Source organism: Podarcis muralis, chromosome 15 (genome assembly GCF_964188315.1).
Source record: "Podarcis muralis chromosome 15, rPodMur119.hap1.1, whole genome shotgun sequence".
NCBI classification, from domain to species: Eukaryota; Metazoa; Chordata; class Lepidosauria; order Squamata; family Lacertidae; genus Podarcis; species Podarcis muralis.
In genome coordinates this window covers 32,048,990-32,065,663 of record NC_135669.1, presented here as the reverse complement: position 1 = coordinate 32,065,663, position 16,674 = coordinate 32,048,990, and the positions used below count along the sequence as shown (strand labels likewise).

At 47.6% G+C, this 16,674-nt stretch overlaps 1 protein-coding gene across 2 annotated transcripts in view; it reads right to left on the bottom strand.

Annotated features, from left to right (window-relative positions):
- SRRM3 (serine/arginine repetitive matrix 3) overlaps nucleotides 1-16,674 on the bottom strand; it is a 110,912-nt gene that overhangs the window by 75,562 nt on the left and 18,676 nt on the right. For both annotated transcript variants that reach the window (XM_077919257.1, XM_077919258.1), the window contains exon 2: nucleotides 987-1,107. The gene's annotated coding sequence lies outside the window, so the exon portion shown is untranslated. The remainder of the gene's footprint in view (nucleotides 1-986; nucleotides 1,108-16,674) is intronic.

Here is a 16,674-nt window from a genome sequence, read left to right as displayed (position 1 = left end):
TCAGAAGGTCGGAGGTTTGAATCCCTGTGACAGGGTGAGCTCCCGCTGCTCAGTCCCAGCTTCTGCCAACCTAGCAGTTTGAAAGCACACCAGTGCAAGTAGATAAATAGGTACCACTGCGGTGGGAGGGTAATCTGTGTTTCCGTGCGCTCTGGTTTCCGCCATGGTGTCCCATTGCAGCGGTTTAGTCATGCTGGCCACATGACCCGGAAAACTGTCTGCGGACAAACGCCAGCTCCTTCAGCCTGTAAAGTGAGATGTGCACCACAACCCCAGAGTCGTCTTTGAGTGGACTTAACTGTCAGGGGTCCTTTACCTTTACCTTTTAAGCTGGAGCCCCCAAAGTGGCTTAAAATAATTTTAAAAAGGAAGCAAAACATACAAGATTTACTAGGGAGGGGCAAAGGCACTGATATGCCCCCCACACTTCAGATGTTCCAGCTGATATTCTGTTTCTGAAGCTCTGGGCTGTGGCGAATCTCAGAGAAAATGGCTGCTGCGGTAACCAGATGTTAACCTCTTTCATGTGAGCCTACCTAATTCACTTCAACAGTACACCGGAGTGAGGAACCTTTTTCACCCTGAGGGTCACATTTCCCTCTGGGCGACCTTCTGAGACCCACATGCCAGTGGTGGGAGGAGCTAGCAGGGGGAAAAGGGTGGAGCAACAGGTACCATATTTACCTTTGTACTGTTTCTAGGTGGGAAGAGTGAAATTTCCCATGCTGCCTAGATAAAAGCAACAGGTCCCTGCTTTGCCTGCAATGCAGTCACGGTTTGAGCTTCCGCCAGTGTCAAACAGAAAGATTTCCACCCAACCCAGCTTCGGTTGTGCATTTTCTATAGAAAGAAGCATTCAGAAGTTCAAGCAACACACTGTTACTGTCATTGGTTTTTTATACTTGCAAACCAATCCTCTTCCTAGCACAGAGATACACTCCACATCCCTGGAGCAATACCCTTGTCCCGTCATCCCAGAAGCTTACCTCTCAAAAGATGGGATGCATTCCCCTTAGGTGGACGTCACTGAGGAGACTCCAGGCCTTCTCTCCTCAAGAACACATTTCCTCCAGGAACTGGGATCCTCTCTGCTTGATGCTTCAAAGCCTGTGAGAGGACGAGAAAGGAGGAACCTAAATATATTCCCATGCGCACCTGCCCAAAACCACCTGGCAAATTGTGAAAAGTCAAGGGAGAGATTTGGAGGTGCAGTCCAAACCACACCAGGCATGCACCAGGCATGGTAGATTGTGTGGAGCTCAATCTTCCACACCTACTCCAACTGACCAGCAGGCCAGATTAAGTTAACTGCTTGCACCAGTGGAAGCCCACACAAGGACCTGATAGAGCAACAGAGCTTTCCTCCTCTTCTTTGCCCTGACACCCCCTAAATTGGCTTGGGAGAGATCAGGAGAACTCACAGACAATGTGTTGTGGGGGGAGAAGGTTGATCATTCCATTCAACAATAATTTCTTCTAGATGGAGCAGTCTTCTTGGTGCTAGCTTGAATTCGTCCCTTGCCTCTGATGCCAACATCAAAATGCCAGCTCAGGGGCAGGTAGAAGTACCCACCTGCAGGATCCCCACCAATAGGGAGCCCCAAATAAGACATTCTGGTGGTTGATGGTGGGAGAGACTGAGCTGGCCCAGAATCCCATTGACTCCCACGCCAGCCCCACCAATGTCACATGATGACATCACGCCCAATCCAGGCCTGATGGCACATTAACATACCCACCCTCTCACCTTCTACCTCAGCCTGTGTGTGTGTGTGTGTGGCAATTGGGCGTAAGATTGTGCCCTCAAAGTCATTTCTTGTGTTAATCCTTCCCAGAGTAGACGTAGGCCACATTCACCCCGTACACTGAAAGCTCTGTGATACCACTTTGAACAGTCATGGCTTCCCCCAAAGGATTCTGCAAGCTGGAGCTCATTAAGGGTGTTGAGAGTTATGAGCCTCCTATTTCCAGTGCTTTTTTCCTTTAAAAATGTTTAGGGGTACTCTTATTTTCCTGTTCATATTGAACTACTGCTCCTCAATGAGGCCAAACTTAGATTCACAAAATGTTTGGGGGTATGCATACCCCTGCGTCCCCCCAGAAAAAAAGCACTGCCTGTTCCTCTCATGGAACTACAATTCCCATAATTCCCTGGGAAAAGAGAACGACAGTTAAACTTCTTTGGGAATGGCAGCTCTGTGAGGGGAATAGAGGGGTCTCCTAAGAAATCTCAGCACCTTCAACGAAATCTCTAAGAAACACAATAAATAATGACTATGGTGATCATAATAACAAAATACTATACAGTGGCACCTCAGGTTAAGAACTTAATTCGTTCTGGAGGTCTGTTCTTAACCTGAAACTGGTCTTAACCTGAGTTACCACTTTAGCTAATGGGGCCTCCTGCTGCCGCCACGCGTTTCTGTTCTCATCCTGAAGTAAAGTTCTTAACCTGAGGTACTATTTCTGGGTTAGCGGAGTCTGTAACCTGAAGCGTCTGTAACCTGAAGCATCTGTAACCCGAGGTACCACTGTACAGAACTGCCTTCAGAGGAAATGCGTTACATACCTTTATTGTATATGTTAGGCAAGACTGTGTATGAACATGTATATTAAGGGAAATGTGAATGGATGCTGATGAATTTCCATGAGATGTTTAAGACTGGAGAAATGCATAAGCATACTGATGGATCTGTCTATCTCGTGGTGCAGCCAGACTCCCTGTCACTTTCATCTCTTGACTAAGGAACCAAAATGAGATGAGGGGGCCTGACCTAAAGGCCGACCTGGTTTTTATTTTTATTTTTTTTAAGAAGAAGAAAGAAACCATGGGCTGGGAAAAATAATTAGCCTCCCTCCGATCCACAGCCACCGTTTTGAAAATAATCTGAATTTCTGGCAGACTTGTGGGAGGGATCCTGGAAAACAGCACCGCTAATGGGCTTCGCTGCCCCTACTCCCCACGGTGCCCACTTTGGGCTTTCTGATCCCTTTTCTCCTTTTCAGAATCTCAGTCAGGGACATTTTATAGGCAAGCCAAGTACAATGCGAGGGAAAGAGGCGGGATGAAATAAAGTCACAGACATGAGTAATAGGACTAATAGCTAATAAAAGCTGGTGCATTACACAGGAGGCATGGATGTGGTGCCGGGCGATGGGAGGGGGGTTTAGAGAGATGGCTACGCAGCAAAGAACAATCCTATTATAAATAGCTGCTACACACACATACACACACACACACACACACACACACAAGCTCAGAGGCTCAGCCCTAGCAGATTCGCCAACTATAATCCTAGCAGAGCATAAGCCCTTGAAAGACACCATTCTGGAGAGAGTAAGAGCTGCCTTGTCTCCCTGCCCCATCCAAAAAGATGGGGGTTGGCAATGGAGATTTTCAGAGGTGGGTCAAATTAAGTCTCTGGTCTCCAAATTTCCCCAGTGTCATCACCCCCTCAAGGAGAATTTCCCCCACCTCCAGCATCACCCCTCAGATTCAGAATGTGCAATGCTGAATGGAAAAAAGTCAGAACGCGAGTGCATTCGAATGAACTGGTTACTTGGGTGGGTGCCTCCCAAATCGCTGAGAGCATAGGAGCCTCCTAAGGGCCAATGTCCATTTGCTCCCCCCCCCAAAAAAAAATTTTTTTTGAAGGGAATGGCCCCCCCCCAAAGTTGATGGGCACCGCCATTCAAATGGTGTGTGAACAATGTGTCTTGTGATTGATTATGCAGCATTGGGCTTACCTGGGCCCCTCAATATTTTATTCAAGTTGACACCCCTGACCGAGAACCAGTGTGGTTTTAGTGATGGATGAGGACCTGGGAGACCAGGGATCAAATTCCCACTTGGTCATGATGACACTTGCTAGGTGATCTTGGGCCAGTCACTGTCCCTCAGCCTAACCTACCTCACAGGGTTGTTGTAAGAAGAACCAGGAGGAGAGGAGAACCACAGGCGCCACCTTGAGCTCCTTGGAGGAAAGGTGGGTTATAAATGTGATAGATGATAGATAGATAGATAGATAGATAGATAGATAGATAGATAGATGATAGATAGATATAGATAGATAGATAGATAGATAGATAGATAGATAGATAGATAGATAGATAGATAGATAGATGATATAGATAGATAGATGATAGATAGATAGATAGATGATAGATAGATAGATAGATAGATAGATAGATAGATAGATAGATAGATAGAATCTGCTGTCCATTCAGGCTAGGGTTGCAGGATGTCAGCAATCAGCTGATTGTCAGTGTCTGCAAAAGCCTGCACTTTGCAGGCACCAAGGATCAGTTGATTGTCAGGTCTCACAAAGCACTGTTCTTTTGTCCACATGGTTTGATTTTTAAGCTGCACAGGTGGAAAGCTGTGATGGCAGGTGATCTACAGGTGGCAGGAACAGGTGCTCTGGGGCAAGAACATTAGCAAGAACTGTGTGAAGAAGAGTGGCCTTTGGTCTGGTCCTGCAGAGCTCTTCTGATGTTCTCACTAGAACCTTTCTCAGCCCAAGGGCCACATTGCCTTCTGTGGAACCTTCCGAGGGCCACATATCAGTGGCTGATAGAACCCAAGGCAAAAATGGGTGGGCCAACTAATGCAAATTTCACTGTTCTATGGTAAGCTAGTTTCTAGAGATGCTGAGATACCCCTCTCTATCCTTCATCCAGGCAAAACAAGGCATTGTCAGAATTCAGGGACACATTCCAGCTGGGCAGAAACACTCATGGGTGTGAAGCAGAGCTTGTGAAGAGCATGGCCTGGAGAGAGTTCTGAGGGCCAGACAGAGAAGCCTGGAGGGCCTCATTCACCCACAAGCCCAAAGTTCTCCACCTCTGCACAAGAGCTTTTCAGCACCTTGGACAGCTCTTCCGGACAGCAAGGGCGTGAATCTAGCAAAATCCCAAATCCAAGCTTATTTATTAGAAGTCCCAGAGAGATCAAGGAGGTTTTCTCCCTTGCAAGAGTGTCCATGATTGCAGCTTAAAGACCAGATGCGGAGCACTCCCCTATGAGGAAAGGCTACAGCCTTTGGGATGTTGGAGTTTAGAGGAAAGACGAGAAAGAAGTGACATGATAGCGGCTTATAACATTATGGAGGGCATGGAGAAAGTTTAGAAAGAAACAATTTCCTCTCCCTCGCCTAACGCTAGAACTCGTGGACATCCAATGAAGCCGGATGTTGGAAGATTCAGGGAAGATGAAGAAGAAAATCCTTCTTCACACAGCGCAGAGTTAAACTATGGAACCCCCTCCCAAGGGAGGAAGTGGTGGCCACCAACCTTGATGGCTTCAAAAGAAGATTAGACAAATTCAGTGGAGAGGACTACTAGCCACGATGGCTCTGCTCTGCCCCCACAGTTGGAAGCAGCAATGCTTGTGAATGGCGGTTGCTGGAAACCACAAGGGCTCTTGTGCTCAGGTCCTCCTTGATAACTTCCCTTTGGGGCATCTAGTTTGGCCCTGTGAGAACAGGATGCCGGATTAGATGGTCCATTGGCCTGATCCAGGAGGCCTCTTCTTATGTTCTTACTGGAGAGTTACCTCAAGGACCCCGGCTTGGATCCAAGCATAGCCATTCCTCCTTGATACAATTTGGAGGGTGTGGGGAGTGACCCAACCCTTGTTTTGAATACAAGGGTGATGACATCTGCCCCCAGTCTTTGGGAACAGGATGAGCCATAAATCTAATTAAGCCAACCCATTTATCCTCCTCTGCAGCGCCCCTCAAGCAGTTTCAATCGAGCGAGCAAAAAAAGCATCTAAAATGCAGCAATTATCGTGATCTCCGACTTTCTCCTTCTTAACTGACCCATTTGTCCAAGCACCAGCAGCTTTAGGGGGAAACAGCTTCAGAATTCCCTGTTTTAAAAGTCAAGCATCTGCTTTGGGCCTGGCGGAGGGGACTCGCTGTGCCCCGATGCTCCCACCAATCTTATGACTCTAGCTTTTCCTTCCGCCATGTAAGCACGAGCGAGCCATTTCCCCCAGGAGCAGCCACTGGGGAACAGAGGACTTGGGTGACGTGATGGCCATCCGCCGGCCATCTGAAATGCCCCTGATGTGATGTGAGGCTGCTGTGTGCTGCAAACCATTCTCTTGATTCTAGTGAGAACATCAAAAGAGTTCTGCAAGATCAGACCAAAGGCCACCCTGCTTCACCCAGTTGTCTCTTGAGGTTCCTTCAGGCCCCAAACCAGGATCTTCTGGAATGTTCTTCCAGGCGAGTCACTTAACCCGCACCTTACTCTCATTCCCCCCCCCCAAAAGCACTTTTTTCAGGGAAAGATACTGCGTGGCACCCAAAAATGAGTGTGTGTGTTTTTGTGTGTGACGAGAGTGCAGGATGTGAGTGTGAGAGATAGCAACACCCAAAATGGCCATGAAAAAGCAGGGTGTCCCCTTTTCCCCACAGGGCTTTCGGCAGGGCTAGGTGGGCTTCTAGTTTTTAAAGGATGAAAAAAATAGAGAAAGGGAAGGCCCATCTTATTTTTCCAGAAGGCGATTTCTTCTAACTGTCGAAACATGAGGTTGGCAGCAAGGCAAAACAGGAGGCAGCGTCTCCCGCAGCAGCCGGCCAAGGTGGAATCCGGGACGCCTGATAACGCTCCACTTGCCTGCATTAGCATCAAAGCACAAGCCAGGCCCATCCAGAGAGCGCTGCTCTCTCTCGATAAGCCGATTAGCAAGGCAGACACCTGGGGCACGACCGGGCAGGGCACCGCGGCTTATTCAATGGGAAACCTAGTTAATCACTGATGAATGTGGTTTCCTCCTGTCCTCAAAAGCCAAGGAAGGGACTTGGCTTTCTTTAGCACTGGCGGACACGGGCTTTTCTTCTCCAGAAGCTAATTTCAGGGAAAGCAAAATATTTCTCTCTCTACACAGACACACACCCGCCTTGCCAGGGTCTGGCTGGAAAGAGGTTGATGCATTAAGGGGCCATTGAGCGATCGAAGAACATTGATTTGCCTCACCTGCCTTTTTAACCAGAGGAAAGGCTTGTTAGTCAAAAAGATTTTGACAAATCATAGGAGCTGCCTCATGCTGAGTCGGGTCATTGGGTCCTTCTAGCTCAGTACTGGCTGCACTGACTGGCAGCGGTTCTCCCGGGTTTCAAGCAGGGTTCTTTCTCAGTCCTACCTGGAGGTGCTGAGGATTGAACCTGGAAACTTCCGCATCCAAGGCAGATTCTCTACCACTGGGCTACAGCCCTACCCACACTTCACGACTTCGAAAAGAATTGTCAGGCTGGAAGAGGTCTACAGAAGTCCTCCAGCCCAGCCCCCTGAAGGACTGAAGGTTCAGGATGTGACTGCAGCATCTTTGACAGATGGATGGAGGATCGGAAAGCAAAGGCTGCAAGCTCCATTGGTGAAGCAGAACCTCCATGCTGAAAGGCAGTCTAGCTTTCAGTGCCGGATGGCAAAACAGCAAGGGGAGGCTTATTCCCTTCAATAGTTCTTTGCGGGCTTCCTGGAAAAATTCTGATGCTTAGCAGGACACCTAGGAACTAAATGGGCCATTGCTACATATCCCTGCACTGCAGGGGATTGGACTAGATGATTCTCTAGGGTCTGAGAGCCAGTGTGGTGTAGTGGTTAAGAGCAGTAGTCTCGTAATCTGGGGAACTGGGTTCGCGTCTCCGCTCCTCCACATGCAGCTGCTGGGTGACCTTGGGCTAGTCACACTTCTCTGAAGTCTCTCAGCCCCACTCACCTCACAGAGTGCTTGTTGTGGGGGAGGAAGGGAAAGGAGAATGTTAGCCGCTTTGAGACTCCTTAAAGGGAGTGAAAGGCGGGATATCAAATCCAAACTCTTCTTCTTCTTCTTCTTCTTTGCTTCCAACTCTACGATTCTCTGATTTGATAAAGCAGGGCTTTGCATAGGATTCTTTTGACCTCCCACCTGCTGCCTGAAAATGGTACAGTCCACATATACAGATTGGTTCCTTGATGTTTTGGCTCCCCCACCCAATTACCTTGGTTGGTGCCACCATGAAAAGGAGTCTCTCTCTCCCCCCTCCTCTCTCCCTGGGACTGCCCTTCCCAGTGCAAAACAAGGGTTACAGATAGTCTAATTTGGCAGATGGTAATATACATCTCTCCTTTGTCTCCTGGCTTACATGCTTAGGTTTGGTTTTCTTCCGGAAGGGATGATGATGTTTGTTAACAAGAGGGGCGTCAAGGGAGGCAGGAGCGCTGCCTGAATTATTTAGCAACTCGTTCCTTCCACCCGCCGTTCCCCGGGGAGTCTGGGATCTGTCAATCACCTGTCCATCTGACCAGCCATCCTGCCACCAGGATGGCCGCAGGGGACTCAGCATCTCCCTGAGAGGTGGCTGGAGGGAAGTTAGCCCTGCCCCCCACCCCCAAACATCCCCAAAGATGCCCCCTGACTCACAATATCCCAGAAATACAATTCAGTAAAAAATGTCAGAGGCCGGCCGGCCAAGGGGCACTTAAGGATTATATTCGATCCACCTTTTCAGCAAACTCAATGGCTTTCCACTCCTCGGACTAATAACGCAATGCAGATAACCTATAGATCACACACTCCTTCAAAGCACACCATAGATTCTTTGGCTCAAAAGCTGAACCAAAATGTGCATTTTAGGTTGAACTGAAAGACAGCTGTTCCTTGAAATTTGCATTCATCTGAATTTTGTGAAGCTTTCCTCCAACCAAAAGACGTTAATAATAATAATAATAATAATAATAATAATAATAATAATAATAATAATTTATAATTTATACCCCGCCCATCTGGCTGGGTTTCCACTCTGGGCGGCTCCCAACAGAATATTAAAAACAGAATAAAACATCAAACATTAAAAATTTCCCTAAATACAGCTGCCTTCAGATGTCTTCTAAAAGTCAGATAGTTGTTTATTTCCTTGACATCTGATGGGAGGGCGTTCCACAGGGCGGGTGCCACTACCGAGAAGGCCCTCTGCCTGGTTCCCTGTAACCTCACTTCTCGCGGGCAGGGAACCACCAGAAGGTCCTCGGCTCTGGGCTGAACAATGGGGGTGGAGATGCTCCTTCAGGTATACTGAGCTGAAGCCGTAACAAAATCGACAAAAATGTAACACTGTCAAAATGCATCCATTAGGAGAAATTGTGTATATGTTAGTGAAAATAACACATAAATCATTGTATTGTGAGAAATTGCTTGCCAAAAGGTTTATATTAGTCAAAAGTGCATTTAAAAAATTGTTTAGGAGAAATTTGCACTAACAATCTATTATTATTATTTTTTAAAAAACCACAGATTGCTGCAAAGATGTGGAGAAATGAATGTAAGCTTGTAAAAAGAAAAAGTGGGAGAAATGAAACTGGCACTTCACTCCGACTCTGAGCCAGGGATGGGAAATCTGCAGACCTCCAGATGTTGTTCCCCATCCTCACTGGCTATTAGCTATCCTGGCTGGGGATGATGAAAGTTCAGGTCCAGCAACATCTGGAGGGCCACAGGCTCCCCCATTCCCCTGATGTAGACAAAACAGAGATAGATGGACCACTGGTCCAACTTTGTATAAGGCAGTTTCGTATGCATCTGGTGGTGCAGGGGCGATCAGGAGTGTTCACCTGCCAATAAAGATGCTACCTCTGGCTTGACTCTTCAGTCTGATCAATGTGTCTCCTAACCACAGGGACACGGGTGGTGCTGTGGTCTAAACCACTGAGCCTCTTGGGCTTGCCAATCAGAAGGTCGGCTGATGGAATCCCCATGACGGAATGAGCTCCTGTTGCTCTGTTCCAGCTTCTGCCAACCTAGCAGTTCCAAAGTATGCCAGTGCAAGTAGATAAATAGGTACCACTGTGGCGGGAAGGTGAACGGCGTTTCCGTGCATTCTGGCTTATGTCACGGTGTTGCACCAGAAGAGGTTTAGTCATGCTGGCCACATGATCCAGAAAGCTGTCTGTGGACAAACACCAGCTCCCTCAACCTGAAAGTGATAAGCACCGTACCTCATAGTCACCTTTGACTGGACTTAACTGTCCAGGAGTCCTTTACCTTTATCTCCTAACCACACACTCCTTGACTGCTCTGTTGTTTATGCTTACTAGCTCTATCCCTCTCCTGGTCACAGTACCCCTGCTGTCCTGCAAGCTGCTCCACTGTTCTGCAGGCTCCTCTGCTTATTCTTTCAACACAAAAGGATATAAATAAGAAAATAAACTACATTCATTCCAAGAACCGAATATTCGCTTGGCAGGCCCCTCCCCAAAACAGGGCATCAGAAAGAGCCGCACTTCATCGCAGCATTTCGGTGGCATTCAGCAATCTCTTTCTGCCCCCTCCCCCAGCCCCCTCTGAGCTCGGCAGAGCAATATTTCCAGTGTTATGAACAACTAAGGGTGGGAGCAAATCTCAGCAAGAAAAAAAATTAAAATACTGATTTAAGAGAACTTGCAGACCATCAGGGATGGACGTGTTTGGACTAGATGTCTTAAAGCAGGACAGACACCCAGTTGGTCAGATCTACTTTCTTGGAACCCCAAGATCTACCAAGCAAAGCCAGATGCAAAGGATGTACAAGTAGAATTAAAGAGCAAGAGTGCCTCTGAGCACATTCTGAGTCTAGGCATTTGAACTGAGCTCATAATCCTTTATCTCAAGCTTACTTTGTTTGAGGAGTGTAATTCAGCAAAGGAAGGCAGCTTTTTGAGGTCTCCATCATTAAACAGTGGGAGCCACTAAGAAGTCTTCTCACCCTTTGTGCTGATTGGAGCCAATCAGAGTGAAAGGAGGTGAGTTGGCCACTGAGGACTGGCTCCTGGGGTCACTCTGGAGAAGGGGTTGCTCTGTACGCTTCAAAGCTAATAATTTAGGGACCCTGAAAACACAAGGTGCTCTGGGTTCAAGAGAATGGGGCGCAAATTCTGCTAAGTGCAATGGAACTTACAACTTAAGTCACTCCAAAGGAAGATAATGGAGCATTCCAAATCCTGAGCCCGTGTATGTGCCCAGAAAGTAGACCTAGCAGTGATCATTGCTGTTCACCCCCGATATTCCCCCCCCCCCAATCTCAGAAGGCTGTATAATCTTAGAAGGCGTGGCAGCTGGGAGGAGGCACGGCTGTGACTCTTATAAAGGGACCCTGCACTTCTGAATTTGTCGCTATGCTACTGGATGCATCCCTCAAAAAGCTGAAAAACCCAGAGGAAGGCTGTGATGGCAGCAAGCAGAGGGAACAAGCAGTGGCGAAGCTGCATGCTCCGGCACCAGGGGCAGAGAGCAGGCAGGGGCGTGGCTGGCGCGCATCCCAGGGGCGTGGCAGCATTTGGCAACAGATGTTTTACACAACAGTAGGCCAGCCCGGGAGGGGAGGGATTGCCCAAGGCTTGCCTGATGGCGACAGCAGCCCCTTTGCTGCGGGAATGTGGCCTTCAGACTGGGAACATTTCCCCACCCCAGCTGGGTGAAGGATATGGTGGCCAGTTATGCACTGACTATATAGAGACAGGGAGACTGAAAGGGAGAACAGATTTGCATAAAATTTGCACATCCTAATTTAGATGCATCTATATGGGACGTGGGTGGCACTGTGGGTTAAACCACAGAGCCAAGGACTTGCCGATCAGAAGGTCAGTGGTTCGAATCCCCATGACGGGGTGAGCTCCTGTTGCTTGGTCCCTGCTCCTGCCAACCTAGCAGCTCGAAAGTACATCAAGTGCAAGTAGATAAATAGGTACCGCTCCGGCAGGAAGGTAAACAGCGTTTCCGTGTGCTGCTCTGGTTCACCAGAAGCGGCTTAGTCATGCTGGCCACATGACGTGGAAGCTGTATGCCGGCTCCCATGGCCAATAAAACGAGATGAGTGCAGCAACCCCAGAGTTGGCCACGACTGGACCTAATGGCCAGGGGTCCCTTTACCTTTACCTTTATGGCCAATTTAGAAGTGATTGCTGTGAAAACGCAACTGCCTCTTTTGTTTTGGAGATGGGCTCATTTGCTCCCAAGAGCTGGATCTTCCTGAAGCCTCCTGAATGGCTGGGTCAAGGGCAGCCTGTGTGGTGCACTCCAGATGTTGGACTACAACTCCCATCATCCCCTCTTTGTTGGCTATGTTGGCTGAGCGTGATGGGAATTGGACTCCAGCACCATCTGGAAGGGAACATATTGGCTACCTCTAGGGTAGCTGATAGCTGAAAATAGGGGGTTGGGGTTGGGGGGTGCCTGTTTCCTCCCATTGCTAACTAAGGAGGATGTAATCTAGGTCTCTGTGTGGAAAGAAACAATAGACTGCAATTTTACTGGTGCCCACTGGCTCAAAAACATTAGCGGCCCTCCCCTATTAGTGGCCTCCAGAAGGAGAAAAAAAGAGGGACAGTGGCTTTGCCATCTCATTAGGCATCAAAATCCACCTGATGACAATAATCTTGGGCGAGAAGAGGAATAGCTAGATGCTACAAAGGGGTTTCTCCCTCCTCCCACATTCCTTTAATGTCATACTTTGTTTGGCAGAGGAAATATAATTAAGATCAAAGCTCCTTTGGATTGCAGCTGAGCTTGTGCAAGCAAATAAAAATGAGAGTACAGGATTGTGGGTCCCCCCTCCCAGTTAATGGGGTTTTTTTGTTTGTTTTTAAATACATGATTAAAGAAAAGAAATTGCCCCCCCCACTTGCCCCTCCCTCTGGGTTGTATCCCTTAACAACTTAGGAGCAGTTTACCTGAGAGGTGGCCTAACCCCATATATGCCCAGTCAACCACTTTGAACTGCAAAACCGGCACTGTTACAGATGCCCCATAATACCCACTGCACAATTGTAAGAAATCGATCTTTTGATGTGGCAGCACCTGCACTTTGGAACTCCCTCCCTATTGATACTGTGAAGGCACCTTCTCTGTACTCTTTTTGGTGTCTGCTAAAAACAGATTTGCTTAAACAAGCCCGCCCTGACATGCAGAACGTCACTATATGTTTTAATCTGTTCTTAGTTTATCACTGATTTTATTTTTTGAATGGTGCAATTAGTTGTTTTTAACAGTTTTTACTGATAATTATATTGCTTTATTCTCTCTGTAAACTGCTTTGAGGTGTGTGGATTTCTTAAACCAAGCAGTGTATAAATTTTATGAAATAAATAAATACTTGGAACTACTGGAATTAATTGATTTAAGTTAGTCACATTCATAAATTTCAACAGGTCTACTCTAGGTACAGGCCTCTGTTTTTGGTGGCCACCAAAAAGAGGGGGGGGGTCCAGAATTTCCCAGGTGGCTGCTAGCATTCACTTGGTCTCAAAAATTCAGTTGAGAAATCATCCATGGAGAATTATGACCTTGAAAATTTGGCAGGCGATTTTCAGAGCACAAAGGTAGGAATCATATCTTGGTGCAGGGGTGGAAGAGGCCAGAGGCAATGGTGGGCAGGGCCAAGGCAAAAACAGGTGGAGAAACAACTTGGCATATAAATTTAATAATTAAGTAAACTAAGTATTACTATCTGGAGAGCTTGAAGCAGTTTACAATAGGTTAAAGTACGTATCTATCTCTATCTATTCCTATATACATAAGAATATAAGGCTGTTGTCACACTGCAGTTTGCCCACCTGCCAACAGGGGGCCACGAAAACTGCAGCATGATGGCAGGCTGGCGAGTGAGCAGCATGGGTGTCAGGTGGCCAGGTGAGCTGTTTAACAGAAGGGAGAGGTGCTTCACAAAGTGGCATGGCAAACCACTCTGTGATGTACCTGCCTTCCTCTCTCACCCTGCCCCGCCTGTGACCTTGCTCACCACCCGCATGTTGTCCCTGTAAAGTTGGCCCCTGGGCACATGTGGCCCTCTGGCTGAAAAGGGGTCCCCTGCCGTGGCTTAAAAGAACAGTATGTGGGCCCGCACAATGCCGCTCCAGCTGGAAGTGGCCCAGTTAGAGAAGAGCCCGAGGATGGCGATGCTCCGGCGAGGGCAGACGAGGCAGCGTCTCAGATATCCAGCTGACGCGAGGCTGCATCTCTGCTGAAAGGCACAGCTTTGTCTGGACAACATCTCGCTTTCCGGAGAGTTATTAATCATTCATGCAGCTCTTTTAATAAGTGTGGCGCTGATCCATCTTGAGCTGCCTCGTCCTCAAAGGCAACTAATGGGGTAAATCACAGTTCTGCCCTCTTTCAGACACTGGAGGTCAATTCACATGTTTGGAGGGAGCTTCAGTTTCTCAGACTGTTTCTTCTGTGTTTGGGGAGGGGCGTGTACACGCTAAGTGTGTACTTGGAACTGTCAAGTGTGACATAGTCTGTGTATGAAAAAATGTGGGATCTACATGCACACACGTCTGGGAGCCACAGTTAGCAGTGGCTTGCAGCAGAATGTACATTCATTAGCAATGATCTGAAGAAGTGCTCTTTCTGCCGATCAAAGTGGTTGTGTGGGCATATATGGGGCAAGGCAATCTGGTAGGTTTTGCCATGATTGGATGCAATCTATACAGCCAGAGAGAACCCAGACTTAACTGTCCTGCTCTGGTCCAGTGCAAAAGTTCACAGGGTGAGGCAGGTTGGTTGTTTCAGCACCACGGAGAGCTCCCACTTGGCAACTTGTGCCTATACCAGTACATAAGAGCCTCTTGGATCAGGCCAATGACCCACTTAGTCCAGCATCCTGTTCTCACAGCAGCCAACCAGATGCCTCTGCTGGGAAACCCACAAGCAGGACCCAAGCACAAGGGCGCTCTCCCCTCCAATGGTTTCCAGCATTACTGTCTCCAATTGTTGAGGCAGAGCCTAGCCAACAGGGCTAGTAGCCATTGACGGCCTCCTTCTCCTCCATGAATTTGTCTAATCCTTTTTCAAAGCTGTCCAGGTTGGGGGCCAACACTGCCTCCTGCAGAAGTGAGTTCCATAGTTTAATGATGTGCTGCCTGATGAAGGATGGTTTCCCCCCTGTCCTGAATCTCCCAACATTCAGCTTCATGGCATGTCCATGTGTTCGAGTGTTATGAGAGGGGCAAAAAAACTGTCCTCTATCCACTTTCTCTATGCCATGCCTAATTTTATAAACTTCTATCATGACACCTCTTACTTGCCTTTTCTCTCAACAAAAAGCCCTGCAACCTTTCCTCATAGGAGGAGGTCACTCCATTGCCTTGATTATTTTGGTGGCCCTTTTCTGAACCTTTTCCAACTCTGAAATGTCCTTTCCGAGGCGATCAGAACTGTCCACAGTAGTCCAGCTGGATCCACTCCTGCTCCATCCTCTTTTGGGCTATTGTGGGGGGTCCCTGAAGGATTTCCCACCTCTTGGACTTGGGTGGTGTCATTCTGATTACAAAATGAATGGCACGCACAGCCTGAACATCAGAAATGGAAAGAATGAGAAGCATGTCCCCATTTTCATCTGCCAAATGCTGGAGGGTGCAATGTTCTCTCTCTCTCTCTCTCTCTCTCTCTCATTGTGTGTGTGTGTGTGTGTGTGTGTGTGTGTGTGTGTGTAGGCAGATGTGTCTTCCCCTTCCTTCATTCTGACCTCCTTTGCAGCATGCTCCAGAGCCTGTGTGGTTCACATTTCTGGGTTAACCCAACCGCATTCTCCCGCCCCACTGCTGCTGATGTCGTGCCTGACCTTTCCCTCTGGATTTGCAAATGCCTTTCTGCTCTGCTGCCAATTTAGCACTGACCTAAGTGTGTCTAAATCCGGAAAATGCTGGTGGATCCCTCTGTGTGGCAATGGGGAGATAAGCTACTTGAAGGTTTCATTGGCTGCCTCCCTCCACAACAGCCACCCCACATCGGTGTGCTTCCTACATCGAGCAAACGAGATTCTCTTTGCAAGCTGTGGCCGAAGAGATCTTGGACGCGAAGAAAGTGATATAGCTGTATGCAAAAGGATCCTTTTTAAGCATCGCAAGAAAAGTCAATGAGTTATATATTCATCCACTAAGGAGTGGAGAGGTCCCCTAGCACATATTCACCACCAGTTTAATAGTCATTCTTCATCCACATAGATGGATAAAAGGGTCAGTTTCAACTCCCTGTTTCTCATTTTTCCCCATTCTTAAATTCAATTTCCCACAGCAATTTGTGAATTTTCATTACAATAATCCTCATGAAATCCATCAGCACTTTGGTGCAAAGGTTCCCTTAATAAACAACATTGTTATATGCAGTTTTGACTAATGTACACATTTCTGCCAGCATTATTCTATAATATAATGCTTTTTTCTCTGTGTTATTTTGTCCAATATATTCATTTTTATACTCGCTTCCCTCTAATGTAGTTTGTTAAGGGTGCTGAGAGTCATAAGGAGACTCCCGTTTTCTCCTCACAGAATGACAGTTCTCAGAGTTCCCTGGGAAAAGGCATGGACTGTTAAACCACTATGGGAATTGCTAGCTCTGTAGGGGTCTCCTAGCAACTCTCAGCCACCCAAGATTACTTGGGGGAAGCCATGACTGTTTAAAGTGGTGCTGTAGTGCTTCTGCAGGACCAGGGCACATCCACAGCCTGTTATGATGACAAAATTGTCCTCAAAAACAAACATCATCAAACATGCCGCCCTTTTCAAAGGTGGTGATGAGAGGAAAACCCATGTTGTACTTTTGTTAATGGAGATGCACAGCTGGAACAAGGAGAGAGAGGCTGGAATTAAATAATAATAAAAAACCAGGGAAATTAGTTGGAGCACATGTTGGTGACCCCACTCTGAGCAAGG